The following is a 20,129-nucleotide window of genomic DNA, read 5'->3' on the forward strand; positions in this document are numbered from 1 at the left end:
AAGTACACATGAAAGTCTCTAAGTAGGCTTGGAAGGTGGAGCAGATCCAGCAGCTGTAGGGAAGGTCTTTTCCAACCCAAATAATTGTATGATTGTGTCAATGTTTGCATCTTCTGCTATTTCTGACCAGAAAAGAGGATATTGGATAAAATACAGAAAGAAGAGGTTGAAAACTGTTTTGAAACAGGAGACTTCAAGCCAGTTTCAATCTGGTACACCTAGTGTCTAAATTGAGGTGAGTCTGAATATATTTTTGTAAGAGGAAAGCTCTTTAGATCAGATCCTCAGCTGATGGAGATTGGAATTACATCCTCTAAGTAAGGAAAATACTTCTGTTTTACACCAGCTGAGAATCTGGTGCACAATTTCATGAATGCAACATCAATTCCCTTTTTTTGAATATTCTTTGGATATTCTCTGAATATTTTTGTATATTCTTTTCCTACTTAAATAAGAGCTGTATAAATTGAAAAATACCCAAGCAAAACCCCTTAATCTTTTCTCCTTCCCAAGAAGGTTTAAACTGCTATGGAAGACAAATTATGCAATGAAGGAATTGAAGAATTCTGTCTTTTTTTTTCCCCTCTCAGTTAGTTTGACTTGTGGATTTCAAAGCACTTTGCTTGTGTCCCCATTTAGTCAGTGACATCGTCTCACTGCTGCTTTTTAGTCAGTTCTTCCTGTGCTTAGTGAAGTTTTCATACAGTACAACAGAAAAGGTAAAAAAATAAGGAAATGTAGATGCAAAGAGAAATTAGCAGAAGCATCTCTGAGATATTTGAAATAGCCAATACTTACTACTAATGTAAAAATAATGACTTTTTTTTCTGTGGATTGATGTTTGTTCATGCTTTTTAATGTTATTTCCTGTTAGTTTGAAAATGTTTCTAAGCATCATAATCTACATTTTACCTCCTCTTCTTGTGCAGAATCTTATCTTACTGTGCAAGTGTTCCCAGGCCAAGTGGTTAACAAAATATTGCTTCTCATCTGTAATGCTGCTACTGCTGTTTAGCCCTAAATAATTAAGGACTTATCGTGCCGTGATTTACTCCTGCAGTTATTTACCTTTTAGGGACATAGACAGTTCTGATGAACTTTATGTCTGTATTTTCCTCCCACATGCAGCTGCTTTGGTTTCAGGAATATAATGATGCCTTCAGGACATCAGTAGGATAATGCCTGGGGAGAGATTCATGCTTAGAATTACACTAAGAGTGGGCAGGTACCTCAAGGTACTTCCAGGACTTTCAGGTGTTGTTTTCTGAATTAACTCCATATTTCCACAACCCAGATAATATAAGAGAGGTGCCAGAGAGGGCTTCCAGGATGGGAATGTAAGGCTGTGCAGTGCTGGAGCAGAAGTTGGTGGCCCCTTCCTGCAGGATGCACTGGATAAATCAGCAGGGATTGGCTTCACCTTGCCTGGCTTTTGCTGTTTAAAGGGGAAAAACACCCAGAAAAAGCCAGTCTGCTGATGGCATCCACAAAGTACCTTCTGTCTCACCCTGAGACATGCCTGTCTTCTCCATCCCCTCTGGAATTGCACAACAAAAGAATGGTAAAGACAAGCTACATGAGAAAAAATTTCTGCTGTAGGCAGTTTATGAGCAAATCCCAGAAGTTTTAAGGAAGGGCAGCAGAATCTGACAGGTCAATCTGATGGTTAAAGCCATTCAGATGTTGGCCTCCATACTTTGAAAGGTATGACAGTTTTACCCCAAAATGTTGATCATCTTTTACCCCAAAAAGCCAGGCATCCTCATATGGGCACATAAACTTAGCAGTTAGGTTTTGGCATGGATTTCTCTTGTGTCTAAAATGGAGCTGAGTCAGCCCTCCCCTCATAATGCTATTGTAAACATAAATGCTCTGACAGTGCTGGAAAAAGTCAAGGCTGCAGTGATGAGCAATGTGGAAGAGCCCATAGCAAACACAGGCACCTCAGTTTGCAGAGCAGGACTTGGGCAGTAAGTCAGAAATGAGGGATGGGATCACTTGCTAAGGAGAAAACAAAACTCAGAGTAGGTTTTGACTAAGTGAGCATCATCCATCCATTGCACTAAGTAAGGATGGTCCTGTGTGCCAATTGTTTAGTGCTTAAAAGGCTGTCTCATCATGTGTGTCCACACAAACTGTCCACATGGACATTAATTCTGGAATTTCCTGATTTTTCTTTTTACTTGGCAGCTTCAGTCATGTTTGTTGCTGTGGGAGTATGTAAGTGTTATTCATATATGAGAGCAGTTTTACTGTCTCTTTCTTCCTAAAAAATTGGGTAGTCAGATTATTATTTTTTCATAGAAGATTGTCCTCACAATACATTTTAAAATTTGCTTTGAAGGTACTGCTTTCCTGTCTAGAAAGTGTCCCCTCCAACAATTTTTTTTGCTTTTAAGAAATATTTTTCTTCCCACTCTTTCTCTTGCATTGCTGCTGCATGTTGTTTATTTCTGCCCAGCTCTCCAATAGCACTGCACTAATGGTACCCCTTTATTTGCAAAAGAAAAGCAGAAAGCCTTTGTTTTGAAAAGAAAGGCTTAGGCAAAAACTCCCAAAAGCACAATCTTAGCAAACCATGTACAGTGTGCAAGATGAAAGGCGCCTATAATTAAAAAAGAAAATACCCTGTTCATGGAAACTCCTTCCATATTTATTGGTTAGCAAATCCATCTTTCTCATGTCTTCTTGTCCACGAGGACTTTCCTTTCAGCCCTGCCTGGGTGGCAGTGAGCCCTCCCAGGTGTGCCCACACCCCTGGAGTTGGATGGCAGACCTGAGGTGCAAGGAACCTGTTCCCCAATCCTGATGACACACTGGCCTCAATGCATGTTTGGGAGAGCAACACTTCTGAGCAGCTCGTTTTGGCTGAAAAATTGGATGAACAAATGCTGGAATACACAGTGCTGTCCATGTGTTCTCAGCTGTGAAAAGCCAGTGAGAATTACTGAAAGAGTGGCAAGGATGGTTATTAAGAATAATGAAGTCTATGTTTTAAACTGCTCTTTTTCATCTTGAGGGAACTTTTGCCACTATTAACATCTCCACTCTAAAAAGACCCAGTATCTGCTCTGTAACCATGTTTTTGAGGATGGGAATGTCATAATTAGATGAATCTTGTGATCTGAAGTTCTCATTACACTCTGAACTGGACTGACTCAAACACTTTGTGAATGGGGAAAAAAAATCAAAGCAGACACATAGGGTACAATCTGAAAAATCAAATGTGTATGTGAAGAGGCAAGGGGATATTCTGCATACAAATGCCATTTCTCCAAATAGGTTAGCAAACAGCATCTTCCCTCAGTTGTGATGAGCTGGTGGGTATTTATGCTGTTGATCTGATACTTGGAGCTCTATTTAATCAGGCAGAGCTGCTCTTCCTCTCAGGTTTTCTTACGCTGTTTCAGTTAAACTCAGTGGAATTACCCTCGTCACAAAATCATTTGGGGTTTTTCTTATCAGGCTGCGGGTTCCAAACTGCTGTGAGCATGTGCGCAATCCTGCAGCAGCTCTGCTTCTCATTACTGCTTCCAGCACCTTGAGGCCTTCACTCCATGCTGGAGAGAGCCTAAAATCTCTGATATTCTGCCTTCCATTTATTTCTGTATGAGTTTTTAGAGGTGAGCTCAGAATGTGTACAGGGTGGGAGTTTGCTATGACTGAGCTTTATGCCCTGGGGATCCCTGTTTAAAATTCAATCCTGTGTGGAGCCCTCTTGTACTCCGTGCTTTGCTAGAGCCCCACCTGGACCTGATCCTTGGAGTGAAGGGGTCTTCTTCATTTCCAGAGCAACTACTGTAATAAATACTGGTATTTATAGCCAATACCAATTAAGGTATTGGCTATATGGAAAGGTTATCTTTTATGCTCAGGATTCTCTCAATGTAGAAGCTTGGTCTTTTCTACAGAGCATAATTACCACTGAGAAATCATGAATCAAAGAAATCTTTGATTTAAAGATGCTGTAGGATCTTGATCATTCCAGGAGAAGCATGTTTGGTCTTTGTTCTCAGGGCAACTTGTGAAAAGATATGGTTCCACCCAAAGCAAGGAATGTTCACTTTTATGTTTTTGTCTTGAAATTCCATAAAGATTACCTCTTACCTGCTGTAATTTAGGAATCAGTCTTTAACTGTTCAGTGCAGGAAATCTGCTTTTGACAGATGAAACAGAGAAACAGGAGGAGTGGTCCTGGCAAACAAAGGTAGATGGGCTGTGTACCAACTCACGAATCCCTCTCTTAGGGATTAGGTATCAACTTTCTTTTCCCCCACTCCTGTCTGGAGTGTGTGATTGAGACAGCAGGAGCTGTCCTGCAGCTGCCTGTGTCTTGTGGTGTCCCAATGCAAGTGGAGGAGGTGGTGGCACTTCCAGTGCCTGGGTGCTCCCTGTAAATTGGCTGCATAGGGAATTCCCCCTCTCCTAGAGATCACAGGCACCAACACCATGGGAACATTGTCATTCTTAGTGTCAGTTCACAGCAAAATCAGGTGCTAAGGTTTGTCCTGGTGTCTGGGAGAAGGTCCCTCCTGCTGCCTCTCCCAGTGGACCACGGCTTTGCCAGATGTAGCAGCAAATCCTCTGCAGTGCTTGGAGGTAACAAGGCTCTTTTTCACTCAGGAGCATCACAGTGTAAGATTCACATGGGGTTATCTCTCATTAACTGTGACTGGTTCATTCCTGGTGAAATACCCATGCAAGGATGGAAGTTTGTGTTTGGGATGGAACTGCTGCCATCAGTTTTCTGTGTGTCTCCTGTCTCCCCTCCATATTAGCAATGCACATCCTGGCATCTTTACCTGGATTCTGTCCCTTTCTGTGTTGCCTCAGGCCACATGGAATGGAACAAAGCACCTGGTCCTGCCCTTCTGGGCTACAATTTGGAGCACACACAGGCCCCTCTCTGCTGCTGGGTGCTGCCAATTCCTAGGCCAGCCTTGCTGTTCTGGCACAGCAAACAAGACAGTGCTTTCTGTTTCCTCTGGGCTTTTATTCTGCCACACTGCTATATGTGGGATTTCACTGGCATCAGAAAAGCATGAGTGTGGTAAGACTTCTGCATGTTGAGCAGCAGTGCTTCTAAACACCGTGTCTAACCTGTTTTTTAAACATCCAGAGAGACTGTTTCTGTTGCCTCCCTAGGGAGACAATTCCACTTCCCATCTGCTTTTTATAGCTGTGACTCTCATCCTGATATTTAACCTTAACTATTCTTTCTTTTGGTGTAGATTATTGCTCTTTCTAACACTGTCTTTTGTGACTGTGAGTTATTCTTGTGCTCAGTTTACACTATGATAGGCTGTAGTTGTATATCTAGCATTGATTCTGTTCTAGTCTGTCTTTATCTTCCAATCCTCCAGTTTCTTTTTTATTACTAATTCTGAATGTTTTTGCTACCCTTATTCACTCGTTTATGAGGGAACTAAATTACAAAGTCATTTGATGCTTTGGAAACAGGGGCCAGTACAGATGCAGACCCCTTAACCTTATCTCTGCCTCAGCTGCCTGCCAGTAAAATGGAAATAAAGAGCATTTCTCCACCTAGTTGAGATGGTGAGAGGGCAGCACGTGGGAATCATGGCAAGGCACAAACGTATTGCTGCGATGAAGGTCATGTAAGTACATCACAGAGTACTCCGTGGTGCTGGTGCCCCAGCTGCACAGCGCTGTACATGATCTCCTTAGGTTTACTTAGCCTTTGTGCAGTAGTGAAACGAGATAATTACAAAGTGGAAGGAATAATAACTTTGTATTGTTGCCATAACCACTGAGGTATTAGACCCCGAGAGCAGCGTGATTATCTCAGACACAATAGTAAGGTGATTATTAATAATACTAAAGGACTTACTACTTAGCCTGCAATTTTTGCATCATTTCTTTAAAAACCCCTATCTATTCCATCAGCCCCAAGCCTGTGTGAAGTTGGTATGAGTTGTTGCCTCCTTGTTATCTGTTTTTCAGTGATGAGAAAATGAAACAGGAAAACCCCCATGAGACCCAATTTGCAAATTCAGGGACCTAAGCACCAAGGTAGCTTTGTGTGCATCACTTGTCTTTCTGCACCACAACTGCTGCGGACAGGCTGGCAGGTGAGACTCTAGTAGCTCAGGTATTTAAAGATCTGTAGTCCTTTGCTCCTTTCAGTTCCAGCTAAAAACAGTTCCCTTGTTCTTCTTGTCACCAGGGATTGTTTCAGAAATGCGGTATTTTTATGCTCAAGTTAGCACATGTACATACAAACCCTGGATTTAAGGTGCAGGTGTTGCATCTGAGGGATTTGGGTGTCTCATTGTGTTAGGATAAGCTGGAGGGACATGATGCAGCACACCAGGAGCCCTCCTGCTCCAGAGCCAGCCACTGAGGTACCTGCAGTGGGTTTTGCAGACAAAGATTCAAGAGGTGACAGAGAACTTTTTCATGCAGTTGAGATGCAGACCTGGTTTTGACATGAGCAAGCCTCATCTCAGCAAAGCCAAGGCCACTTCTGAGCAGCAAATATCACAGCAGCTCTAAGGAGCAAAGAAGTGTTTTGTTCCTTTTTCCCCCTGAAAATTCTTTTCAGGGAAAAAAGCTTCTGCATATCATATCTCCTGGGGACAGGAGACCCAGCATTTGGAGCTTTTGTCAGTTCTTGAAGGAGTTTGTGAAACCTTTCAGTTTGGGAATGTTTGAGCTTGGAGCCCAACAGTGGTGTGAGGCCTTCTTTCATTGATATCTCAGAGCTGTGCTACAGGGCAGTGTGACAGGGAGAACCACCCCTGACATTTTTGACAGCATATGTTTTAAGGTGTAAAGAGGTATTTTTGCCATCTGGAAAGGAAGCCAAGAGAAACTAAAGGGGGACAAAAATAACCCATAACCCACGCCACAGCAGAGTTTAGGAAAGCTGCTACTGATATATTCTCCTGAGCTCTCAGCAGCCTGTAATTATGAATTGGCTTACAGCTAAGATATTGATGGATATCACTCAAGAAGGAAAATGAGAATGTCTAGATTTTTTTACAGTGAACCTGTACTGAACTCTGTGTGACTCTCCTCCTATTTATAACCCAGAGTGAAGTTCAAGGAAACTTGTCCTGGAGGTTTCCCATGAGAGGGAACTGTTTTTACCTGACTAAAGCTCTCTGGATATTTTCCCATTTTTTATTTGATCTAAGTGTGAACTTTCTCCACCCTCTGCCCCTCCTTCCCTTCTGGAGTGGTTAGAGAGGTTGATTGCAGCCAGGATTACACAAGAGATGCCAGTTGCACACATGTTTTGCATAACTGTGCTGTGTTGATTTCAGACAGGGTGCCCCAAGTTCCCTCCCTGCCTTGCAACAGCCAGTCGAGATCTCTATCTTCATTCCTGAACTGGAGAAATGCTGGTGAGGCCCTGACTACTGAACCTTTGACAAAGAGCACCTGGATGGGACAGAGCTATCCCTGTGGAATAGGGATTTTCTACCTAGAATTTGTTTGGGCTCTTTGTATCAAAGGTGCCAGAGTTGTTCTGCCACTGGGAAGGGCTGCAAGCGATCTGTGCCAGCTGCTCTCTGTTAAGGGAATGTGCTCCCCAAGCACATGTCCTTTCCTTCTATTCCAGCAAGAGGCATGAATGTTCTCATGTGCTCTGAGACAGCCAGGGACCTCTCTTGGGGAGAATCCTGACTGGAAAATTGAGACAGGCTCATCCCAGTGCTCATTTTGGGACTAGTTCCATGTGGCTTTTATCTTTAGGAGCAGTGAGGTCTGCTTGATTTTAATGAGAGTTAGGGGCTTTGACAGCCTAAGCCCTAGCCTGTGTTCCAGTTCCTTTTGCCAGGAAATAGGTGGATACTTTCTTCCTCCTGCCTCATTTATTTGGAGTGCAAGTCAAGACCAAACTGCATGGGGCTTTGAGCAGCCTGGTCTAGTGAAAGGGGTGGGAATGGGATGATTTTCCATCCCAAACCATTCTGTTATTCTGTGACAACAGCACAGGGTCCCCCCCAGCCAAACAGAGCTGGGGCTGTTCCCAACAGGTGTTGCCTCATGGGACAGAGCTGCCCTCACAGGTAGCCAGAGCCCAGATGATTTAAGGACTTCAAGGTCTTTCTAAAAAATAAATCACATGCAAAGAAGACACTGCAGAGAATCTGATGTTGAGATTTTTATATAGAAAAGTGACATGGGCCATAGACTCTCTCTCACTTGGATACCCTTCATGTGCCTGCTTTTTGCTTGTTTCCTTGGAGACAGTGTCTTGTCTGAGAGCAGTTAGCCTTGGCTGGGAAAGGCCTGACATTTCTGGTTTGTGGGATAAAGCTGTGCTGATGCATTTTCCAACAACCACAGAGGCAGGATTTGGTACAGACATAAGCAGCTCTGAGCAGGGTTATCATGTGGGCATCTCTAATACCTCTCTGGGGACACCCCTGAAGTCCCTGGTGTGAGAGCAGGGTTCAAAGATCCTCGAGGAGAGCCCAGCGATCCCTGTCCCTCAGGTATCAGAAACGTTTGACAAATTTCTCCCTTCCCTTTCCTTCTTCTAAAGAGCTGAGTCAGCTGGACTGGCATGTCTGGAACTCTGTGGCACCAGAGCAGGCAGTCTGCCAGCAGCATTACACACTGCATCCAAGGGAACACGTCACTCCTCTCTCTCTCTCTTTTTTTTTCCCTTTGCAATCCCCACCCTCTCCCTTTTATTTTTCCTTGTTGATCCGTGTAGGTGAGTCAGAGAAACCTGCTCATCCACAGCCTGTTCCTTCTTGCCAAATCCTGGAGCAGCACTCCCAGTTCTTGTTGGGTGTCAGGAATGGGTTATGAAAACAAAAACTGATACAGTCGGTGTACTGGGTATGGAGCCCATAGGGTAAAGGCACACTGAATGTGCCACCTAGAATGGCTTCCTAACAGAGTGATGCCTTTTGTAGGAGACACCTTATTCTGTGATTCATATATAATATTAGTTTTATTCATTTAAAACACCAGGGTGGAGCAGGGAGATTATTTAAGGCATAAATTGGGGAGAAAATCCATCTTGATTCTGAATTTTGAAGCAATGGAAGAATGGAAAATTTCAAGTAGCAAAACAGGGAGTTCACGGAAGTGGTTTTGACTGACGTTTTGGTATCAATTGTAGTTCTACTAATCCAAATAAATTCCATGGATATTGCCACATTTCCTCAGAGTGTACACTATTGATGAGTTTCTGACCCCAGGAATTAAAACATCACAAATCTGGGTTCCCATATCAGATACTAACAAATAATAGCACAAGGTGATAAACTGGCCTTTTTATTTACCTTACAATATTTATTTCATGAGTGGGAAGGGAGTGAGTGAGCAAACATGCAAGGTAACTTTTCCTTTTTGGTCAGCTGACTCCAGGAAGCCAGTGTCCAACTTGGGGTGAAACTACAGGTGTTGGTAATGCTGTAGGGCCAGGTGTGTCTACTATCCATAGCTACATTTCCATCAGGCAGCATCAAACCTTGATTTTTGGCACCTTCTGTTGGAATGAAGCTGTTCAGCTGCAAAGGATAGATCATTCACCAGGAAAAGTGCTTTGTTGGACTTTTAGATGCCATAGTAAAATGTCCGTGTTAGCTATATTGTGAAAAATGTATCCATTATGTTCATATGGTCTTCTACAAGCAGAGGGTTTGTTCCAAGAGCTAAAAATGAGCCAATTTTGAGAGGCTGCAAGTACAGCTCTGGCTGAGAAGCACGAGATTTCTGCCTTGATCAGCATCAAGTGCTGGAGGGCAGGCCCTGGGACAGGATCACACCATGGTGAAGAGAAAGCAAAGGCCATTTTGTGTCAGGTGATCAAGAGGACTTTGTGTCAGATCATCAAGATGACTCTTGGTGAGACACAGTCATTTCTCTGAGTTCCAGCCCAAGAGAAGAGGAGAGAGGAAGGTTTATTGCCTAGCCACCTTGTACAGGGGAGGAACCCAGATGGCCAACAAAATGGGGCTTGACACAGGCAAGACATCAGTGTCACAGTGGGAATGAACCCAGATGTTCTAAATTCCCATCTGCTGACTCAGTTACAAGACTTTCCACACAAATTAAAAGAATAGATATTAAAAAAAAATATTTTTTCTTGATAATGAGGAACAAGAAAATTTACATATTTTCACTCTTGATCCAAACTTCTGGGTGAAATCTCCTATTTCTAAGAGCTTAGTGTAGCTTTCAGTGTGATTTTTTTTTTCATCAGGGAATGTAGTTAAGTATATTCAGAGTTTCCTAAATTCCCTGTTTTTATAGGAAAACTTTTTAAAGTATTTCTGGATGCTTATAGAGCTATTTTCTGTTGTTCAGCTTTTCTGTCTTTACTTTCAGCCTAAGAAGCTGCTTTTTCTTTTCTTATTTTCTTTTTCTTCCTTTTGGTTTAGGTTCACACCCATATTTAATTCCCTTACATTTTGTGAACTTCCCTTTCAGTCACAATTAGTTTCTGAATCTATCCAGGACTTGTAGTGCAAAGCTAATTGCACCAAAAAGGAAACATCCTAAACCCCCAAATCTTTCCTTCCTTCTTTTCTACTCATTCTTTCTACTGAACAAACCTAAAAAATCCTGGGTATTAAGAAATACTCTGATATTGTTGGGTTTTATTTTTTGTATTGAAACAAACAATTAACAATCCCCTCCCCCACAAAAAAAAAACCCCAAACAAACAACAGCAACAACAAAAAACTAGGAAAAATAGTGAGGCTAGCAGGAATTGCAGAATTTTATTACCTAGAAAAGATTAATCTAGCTTCAATATCAGACCTAGATACTTGATGTAGAGGTTTGTGCTAGAACAGAAGCTACCCAGTATCTCAGATTCCTCCTTGAAAGGACCCTATCATCCTTTAAAGGATACCTGTGCTGTTCATATTGCTGTGCTGAGATCTGCTTTTACAAAATGCTCATGATTTCCTCCTGCCAAATACTGTGGTTAATTTTGACTGTGGAGCAGTAAAGACCACTGGTGTCGGTGAGAAAAGTCCCACCTTTATTTCGAGCTGCTCTGCATTGTTGGTGCTAAACACACCAAAGCTGATCAGAGTTGTGAGGCAGAGAAGGAGCAGGGGATGGCAAGGCTGCACAGGTGGAAGGAGACAGTCACTCTCCTGCTGTTTGACCTCATTTGACACTGGTGCAAGACATGGCAGAACTGCATGCCTGAGCAGCAGATCTTGATGAGGGTGACACGAAGGCATGGGCCACACTGATTCCTGGGCAGTTAGAGAAGTGTGAATAACAATTTTCATGTCCCAAAGGAGCCCATTAGTTTCACAGCCTGACCTGCTTTTGGAAACAAGATTTCCTTCAATGTTGGCCTTGATCAAAATAAGCGCAAACTCCCAACATCAGTGGTTAGGAAAAGAAGAGGAGCTGTCAGTATTACTCTTCCCAAGTTGCTGTTATCTTCATGACAGCTTGGTCTTAATTGTCTGTTTCCAAAACTTTGTTTCTGACAGTGACAAGAAAAGGGAAAACTTACAGGAAGGGAGTGTGTTCTTCCTACCTGCTAATACAAGACATAAAACTGAAAGGTGCCAGGTGCTAACGATGCTTTATCTCACACAGGAGCTTGTAGGTGGAACAGGGGAAATCATTGCCACAGAATGAGAAGAAATGAGTTAAAGGGCTTGCTCAGTGATCTTATACAGGAGAAAACTTACCTATTGTTATAGTGAAAGCTAAACATGGTGTGTCTCTATCTCCTGTTGTTTGTATAGTATAGGATACCTGCTGGCACTCTGGCACTGCCTGCTCCAAATAATTCTTAGGTTCTGTTGGCTTTGTAATGCTCAGGGGCTTCTGCAGGATATGCAAAGGGGCTGCACTTGAAATAAATGCAAACTGCAGAGAGCTGATGTGAATTGGCTTCCTAGAGAAATCTGGCCCAACATCTACATTTGTTTTACCCAAAGAGGAAACAAAAACCCCCAAACAAAAGCTCTTGTGAAGGGAGTGTTTGTCCAGCAGCATTCCTGATCTGCACTGAGGTGCCCACACCCAGTGCTGCCCCTGGGAGCTGTTCCTCCCCACCTGCAGTGGAAGCTGGGCTCGTGATGGATGACGTGTGGATCTCCAGGCACCTCCTGACATTCCTGCTGAGCTGTGCCACTGCCAGGGAGCGCACAGGACAGGCCAGAGAGGAACAACAGCCCAACCGAAACGTGTTTGTATTTTACCTGCTCTCTCTGTTGCTGGGGCAGGGTTAAAATGAAGAGTAGCCAACAAGCACATTTTGGAAGGTTTGCCTCGTGAATCAATTAACACTCCACTTATCAAGTCAACTTTATATAACGTTAAAGGTCTGAAGTGGAGTGGAAAGTCACAGAGTTAAGGTTTAACCTCTTTCTTCAGCCTGTTCCCACCCACATCCAGATAGCATGGAGACATTGCAGGTTGGACTTGCCAAAGTCACCTCTTGTATTCCCTGGAAGGCCTCTACCCCTTTTGAAGGTTAGTGATGATAAACCTGGCTGCTTGTAAGTCACTTTGAAGCCAACTAGGTGATAAAACACCAGTTATTTTGTGGACTTCCTGGTTTGTGTTAGTTCATCTCAGCACCAGAGTGCAATCTAAACAGAGTCCTGTTCTAGTATTATTTAATCATGTCAGAATCCATGTAGAATTCCTAGTAACACCATCAGTGCTGGGGTTCTGGACCTTCTGGGACATGTTGGTGTGGGACTTGGACAGTGCATCCAGGTCAGTGGCCTCACAGCATTAAATGCAGAGCATTTGCACTTGAAACTTTCAAATACAAGTGGGGAGGGAAATCAGAATGCTTTATTGGCATTAATGTATACTAAAAATTGAGTGTCAGGTTCCTTTTGCCAGATGTGAATGGAGGAAACAGTTAAACCATGAGAAATACATGAGGAGAGCTTCTATGTAGTGTAATATGTGAGTCTTGAGACATAGAATTACAGCACCCATGAATTTCATCTCTTTCAAAACTAAATGCAACATTATTGTCCCTATCTGTGTTTTCCTTAATTTGGTGCATAATTTATTTGCATGGTTTCACATAGACAGGTACATTTTCCTTTGTTTTTTGCACATACACAGATACAACATACAAACCTGCAAAGTGAACAGGTGCTGCAGGAAAAAAATGTGCTGCATGGGAAAAAAATGGGATGTAAGATTCTTGCTTTTTCTTGGTTTGAATGGGTGCTGCAAGATTGTGGCAGAAGCTGTGTGAATATTTGGACCATTTGGAAGACTTGAGTAAATCTGTGACTGTGCCAATGAAACAGGAGTTTGTTTGTTTGTTTATTTGTTAAACTTCTGGCACAAAAAGGGCACCTATGTATTTATAACCCTGGTGTCAGATTGAAACATTGTTTTATCTGTAAAATTCTGCAGATTAGTTAATAAATAAATACAATGTAATGAATCATATAACACAGCCACTAATAGCTGCAAAATAAATTGAAACATCTATTAAAGTAATAACAGGCTGCAGGCAGAACCTCCTGAAGATACAGATAAGGACCCATCCCCTTAAATGCTGTACCTAAGCACTGATATTTGCAGATTTACTCTAGATTCTGGCTGTGTCTTTCTTATAGACAGGGTATGGATAGGAAAAGTTTCTCTTGACTAGTGCATTTACTTCTTGGATGAAGTCCTCAGGGTTTATGTATAATCTGGTGTTGAGCACTGTTTGTTGTGACATACTGAGGGAGAACTGAGCCCTGGTACAGTACTCACTGCTTGCTGCTTGTTTGACAGTGCTGTAAACAACTGGCAGGTGGATGCAGGTGTCAAGCTGCTGGTTTGTGCCCTGGAGGTGTTTGTAGGAGAGGCAGGTATGTCTAGAGAACCCCAGAGTTGGAGGTGTGATGTTTTGCTGTTGTTTTACTGGGTGCTGATGTCCCACGAGGATCCAGCTGGGTTTCACTGCCAGCTGTAATAGGACGTGGTAGCTGTCAACAAAAATCACTTATCATTGACTGCCACTGTGCAAAGAGTCAGGACAAGCTGCTTTTCACTTGCTGAGAACCTCACAAAATGTTGTGGCTGTTGAAGAGCCACGTATGTATCAGTTACAATTGATAATCATGTTGACTGAGAGGCATTGGGCCACGAGGTCATGAAGTCAGTCAAGTGCTCTGTTGTGACTTCCAAGTCAAGATCTGTATGTAGGCTTCTCCTGTTGTGCTGCTGCATTTTGAGTTTTGAACCTTTTGAGGTGCCCAGAAACCTTGCTAAGCACAAATCTACTTGTGTGACTTCTGTGCCACATGATCTGGTGACCCAGCCCTTTACTACATGGGTCATTATTAGGGTTCATGGACCCTATTATTATTAGGGTTCATGGCCTCATGAACTCTAATACTTGGCCCAAAATATGTTAATCTAAAAGGTCCTTGTGAAATGGAGACATCAGAATTCCGTGATGAATTCAGAAATGTATCCCCATCCCTTGAAACATAGCCCAGGTATTGCTGCCTGTTCTTGGACTGGGAAGATTAAAAGTTAATGTGAAGTTTTCATAATGTGACTAGAGATTTTGTTCTTGCTGAAAATTAGATTGCTTTAAGATGTCACAGGTTGGGCCCTCAGGAGAGGATGCACTTGACACTGTGTGTCTCCAGTCCGTGTGTTTCTGTGCTCCTCCAGCCTTTACTTCAGATGTTTATGCATTGTGACTTTTGCATGCAGGTGGTTGTGGACAGTCTTGGGCTGGCTGTGGGACTTGACCTTATTTCTGAAGTCCAGTATATATGAGTATTGTGTGTGTAATCTCACAGGCAAAAAAAAAAGAAAAAAGGCAACGCATCAAAGAGCCCCCATGAATTTCAATTAACACATTTACAGTCATTAAGCACAGCAGTGAGACACAGCTTCAGAGCGGGATGCAGTTCCCTTTGCAAAGCTACGTGCTGCTCAGAGCCAGCATGGGCTTAGGTCTCACTCTAATTTTTTTGTGATTAGTTCGTTCAGGGGTCTGTTATTCATGTAAATATTTTTGTGTGTGAGCCTTTGAGCCAGGCAGCTCCAGACAAGCCGAGGTGCAGTGTTTAATTACAGTAGCGAGGCACAGCCACCGTGTTGCATCTCCTGAGCCTCAGCCCTCCTGCTGCAGCCTCAGCTCTGCCTCGGCCCTCTCTGCCTCTCAGAGCTGCATCAAGGACAACAGCAGCTGTTATTGCCACCTTCCTGCAACTATTGCACCCTCTCTTTTTTGTCCCATGTGGGGTAAATGGCATCAAGCTCGGGGCATTTGACATCCCCCTGTGCTCAGTTTCCCAGTCTGAAGGACTCCATGCAGCACATGGCCTCACAATGCCACGTATTGTTTTATTTCTGATTTGATTTTCTCATTGTTCCTCTGTTCTGTGCCATCCTAAGTATCTCCTCCTGCTCTTTAATGTTCACTCTCATATCTAATATAATCATAGTGTATTATTAAGTCCTTAATTTCTCAGTAGAGGTACCAGTGCTATTTTTTCTGTGTCTCCCTACTTGTGAGTGCTCCACAAAATTAGCCTCTGTGCATCTGGCAAAGTGCACAAGTTCATTTACATGCTGTGAAGAAGGGAATTATTACCTTAATCATATGTATGAATAATTGAAGCCCAGGAAATCAGAATAACTTGCCTGCAGTCACAAATTTGTAGTGTAACCAAGAGTTGAACTGTACACTCCTAGTCCCAGCCCAGCACCTTAAATCACATTTCCTACCTCTGTGTTAAAGCTGATTGTGCTCTGATAGGTCCCATTCAAGGCAAAGGGCTGCTCTCTAGGCACTGTGTGACTGCAGAACAGTCCCCTTCACTTAGGCACCTTCCAGTCTGAGGGAAGAAAACAATTAGTGAATGAATAAAGGTTATGATTATGATGGGGGACTCACTGATATGTTGAGATGCTCAAATGCATCCAGGAAAGGGCAACAAGGCTGGTGAAGGATCTGGAACACAAGATCCTGTGGAGGAGTGGGTGAAGGAGCTGGGGTTGTTTAGCCTGGAGAAAAGGAGGCTCAGGGGAGACCTAATTGCTCTCTAGAACTCCCTGAAAGGTGGTTGTGGTCAGGTGGGGATCAGTCTCTTGTCTCAGGCAATAGGACAAGAGGATACAGCCTTAAGCTGTGCCAGGGGAAGTTCAGGCTGGAAATTGGGAAAAAATTCTTCACAGAAAGAGTGATTGGGGATTTGAATGGTCTGCCCAGGGAGGTGGTGGAGTCACTGTCCCTGGAGGCGTTTAAAAAAAGACTGGACGTGGCACCCAGTATCATGGTTTAGTTGATAAGGTAGTGTTAGGTCATAGGTTAGACTTGATGATCTCAAAGTTCTTTTCCAGCCTAGCTCAGTCTGTGATTTTGTGAAGTATCAGCTCAAAAGAACATTCTAACTTTAACACTGCTCCAGAAAGCTTCAGTTGGAGAATACTGATGTTGCTCCTAGCTCTGGGGTGCTGGGGGCTGAGCAGGAGTTCAGGTTTTACCGAATTAAGTCCCACTCAGTGCACTGCTGTCAGAGGGTCTCTTGGTCTGAGCCAAAAGTAGCTGTGTTAGATGGTCATGCAGTGCAAAAGTCTTGGCTGGCTCCACTTCCACAGGCAATAGAGCAAAAGTACTGGAAATCCGGGGCAAGCCTGTGCTCCTTGCACTGGGCCAGCCCACGTCACACGGGCAGCCATGCCCAGCCCTGCCTGAGCAGTGAGTGCTTGAGCTGTGGCCATGGACAGGAGCCAATGGACAGGGAGCAATTCTGCTCTGCTTTGCTGCACAGGACAATGTGCTGCCCAAAACAGGCGCTGTAGTGTCAGTGCTCTTAAGGGAGGCAGGATTTTAGCTCGCTAAAGTGCATTGCAGCTCTGAACCCATTCCATAAGCCTTTCTTGCTCTATGTGCTCATGGCAAGGTGGGACCTGGGATGCCTTGTTGTTTCCCTTTGACTTACTTTATATTCTGCTATTCACTCCCATCTCTTTTGAGAGCAAAATGCTCTGTGAATGCCTTGAGGGCTCTTTCTCTTTCACTGACCTCTTTTTATGACTGTAAAGAAGTTTCCTTAGGCCCAAGTCTGCTTTCTGTCTTGAATATTGACCTTAGAGTTACACCATCTCATTGTCGCTGCACGCAGACTTCCCAGCTATCAAAGTTCACCCACAGGACTCAAAGTATTCCTAACTCAGAAACACCTTGCTTTTATGTCCTCCTCCTCCCTCCACATGAGCATTTTAATTTCACAAGCAAAATCCATTTTCGATGAGTGGTTCACCTGTTTCCAGGGCAAAAATTGTGCTTCAAATTTAAATGTCTTTTTCACTGTGACTGTCATAATATTTTCCATTTGAGGCTGAGATTCCACCGTGGGTTTTCTGTGCCATGTTGTCATCTGTCCAAATCTAAGCTTAAATGTGTGGAAATTCTGACATTTCAGTAAGAAATATAAAGTGGGTTTTTTATGTTCTTCAAGTTGGCTGTTTCATAGGTGTGGCCACTGGGTTTTGCCCAGCACTCTGGTCTTTCCCAGTTCAACAACAGATCAAAGATTTCTCAAGTTTTTTGGGCTTGTTTGCATTGACTGTGCCGTGTCATTTTTGTGAGAGTAAGTGACGGTGATTTTTTATCTGATTGTTGATCCTGAAAAGCTGATAACAGAATAATTACCCCAAACCAGGCATTTCCTGCCTGACTTTGCTTGGCAAGAGATGGTTGTGTGTGATGCTGAACGTGGTGTCCGTGTGGATCTTGGAGAATGCAGCTTTAAATCAAGCAAACTTGGAGTGGTTTCACAGTGAAAATGGCTCTGAGGTATAAAGAGCCATTCTGCTCTGTGGTAGAAACTCTCTTTAGATTTGAGAGGAGTTTCATAGGGTTTTGAGAGGGGTTTGGTAGATGTAGTGCTGGTGGACTCCTTCCCCTCAATGCCCTTTAGTCAGAGACTGCTTATGCCCAGGAGTGTGAGCTACATGTTTTGGGGGCAAATTTTGAATATTGCTGTTTACCTACACTCAAGTATTTGACAAAGGCTGAAATATTTTTCGTCAGTCATGTGGTGTCATGTCAGGTTGCTATGTGGAACAAAGTATGCTGTTGAGATTATCACTGAAATTGAATTCTCTAAAAGGCTTTTGCAGCTTTCTATCAGGTAATATGAAATACATAGAAATGTACACCCACTGGCAACATTCACTTCCAATTTTTTTTTTTTTTTGTCATTAACTTCTTTGAGAATACAAGGGGATATTTGCAGCTCTTTCAGTGGCTTGACATTTGTCACAATGATACAATTTCGAAAATGTTGACTGTAATTGCTACCTCAGCTCACTGAACCTCTTAGCAAAGGGGCTGTGAGAATTGCTGGTGAAACAAACTCCTGCTATCAGAACTGATTCCATTGTGGTCTGACCTGATCAATTGCTCTTCAATGCAAGTCCCAGTCACTCTGTGTAATTTTATAGTGTAAATCTCTGTGTCATTTTATAGCATAATATTTTACACCTCTGGGGCTGTGATGTGATTGCAGCTCTAGAGCCAGCAGGGACAGAGTTGGGAAATGAACCCAAGGGAGTTGTGCTTGATACTACTCACCTGGTGCTCACAAACTTCATTCTTTGCAGCTGTGTATTAAGCAACATGACCAACATTTGCCACATGTTGTTTATTCTCTTATCTTTTCCCCAGAGAAGAGAAAGTGTGTACAGCCCCTATTCCTTTCCTTGAGGAATTATGTTCCTCAAATCCCATATTGCTTATAGAAATCATGTCTTTATCGTTAACTTTTATCCTCCCTATTAACCTTCAGATTTGATGGAATTTGGGTAGCTGACCGTCCGAGATATCATTGGAAAAGCTCTGCCATGTTGTATGTGAATAGTTACTGAAATGGTTGCAATGCAGGGAGCAACTATTTGAAGAGGTCTAATAAAGCCTCCTTTTTGACTGTTAATTATTAATTTTTTATAATATGAGCTTGTAGCAGAATATTTCTCTCTGTGTTAAATGATAAAATTGTAATTAATTGTAGCTGCCTAAAATAGCAGCAAGCAGTCACCCCTTTTCCTTGTGTCTTACAGTTTATCTAAGTTGCTTGATAGCTTAGTGTAGCCAAACTGGGTGGGCTAATTCAGCCCTGCTTCAGCTCAGTTAACATAATTCCTTCCATTGCACTGGATTTTTTATTAGACACCACATTAGCTTCTAATGAAGGTGTCAGAGTGACAGACATTGATGCCATCTAGATGCACAATGAAGCATTGTAATGGTGATTATAGAAGCCTCTCCATCCTGGGGAACCTCTGGTGTATTTTCCTAAAGGTGCCTCCAAAATGAACTGGCTGGTTTATGTTTAAGAGCTGGGGCTTGATCCACATCGTTCACATCAAGGGCAATTATTCTGGGAATGATAATGAGTCTCATGCTGGGCCTCCACTGAGAATTCCATTACCAGCATTCAGTTATGGCAACAGTGTAAGCAAGTGAGCAAACTAAAATGAGGGCCACAACAACTCTTTGGTCTAAGACACACTTTCTTGAGGATAAGCCTTGTCTCAAAACAAAGAAATCGACAGTTTGCATACTTACTAAAAGCAGGGGTTGTTTTTCCCTTCATTGTGCCACTAAAATGTGCATGCAAACTTTTTGGGAAAACCTGAAACTTTCTGCAAGCATGTTCTTTTCATCAAATTCCTTTTTTCATGTTTGAGCCCTCTGCCCAGCTCATTCTTGGCTGTGCCTGTCCCCCCACAGCTTCCCTGTGTTCCCCCATCCCAGTGGTGACGATGCAGTTTGGCTGCAATTCCTGCAGCTCAGATTTCATTAAGTAAATGACTGTGAAAAGCTTTCAATATTGGGACAAACCCAATAGAAACATGCAGATTACCCAGCAGAGGATGTTCTCAACTTCTTTGGCCAGAAACTAAAATTCTTACCTAAGATTTTCAAAACTCTGGAAGAAGTTTGACCTTCCCCTTCCCTCAGCCAGCTCTGAAGTTTGCAGCCAATGGTGTTTTACTAGACTTGCAGCACTGACTTAATAGCTCTTTAGTTATTAGAGGATAAATGTTCATGTTCTACAAGTTTAAATTATATTAAAAGCCTTTATTAGCACCACTTGGCAAAATACCTTCTGGCTAGCTTTCTGGCCTTGGGCTAGGCCATTCTTGTGGTTTCTTAATGACATACTATG

General features: G+C 42.9%; 1 protein-coding gene across 6 annotated transcripts in view; it reads left to right on the forward strand.

The window, feature by feature from the left end:
• Positions 1–20,129, forward strand: part of IKZF2 (IKAROS family zinc finger 2) — a 105,402-nt gene that overhangs the window by 70,943 nt on the left and 14,330 nt on the right. The window lies entirely within an intron of this gene.

Source organism: Molothrus aeneus, chromosome 7 (assembly GCF_037042795.1).
Source record: "Molothrus aeneus isolate 106 chromosome 7, BPBGC_Maene_1.0, whole genome shotgun sequence".
Classification (NCBI taxonomy): Eukaryota; Metazoa; Chordata; class Aves; order Passeriformes; family Icteridae; genus Molothrus; species Molothrus aeneus.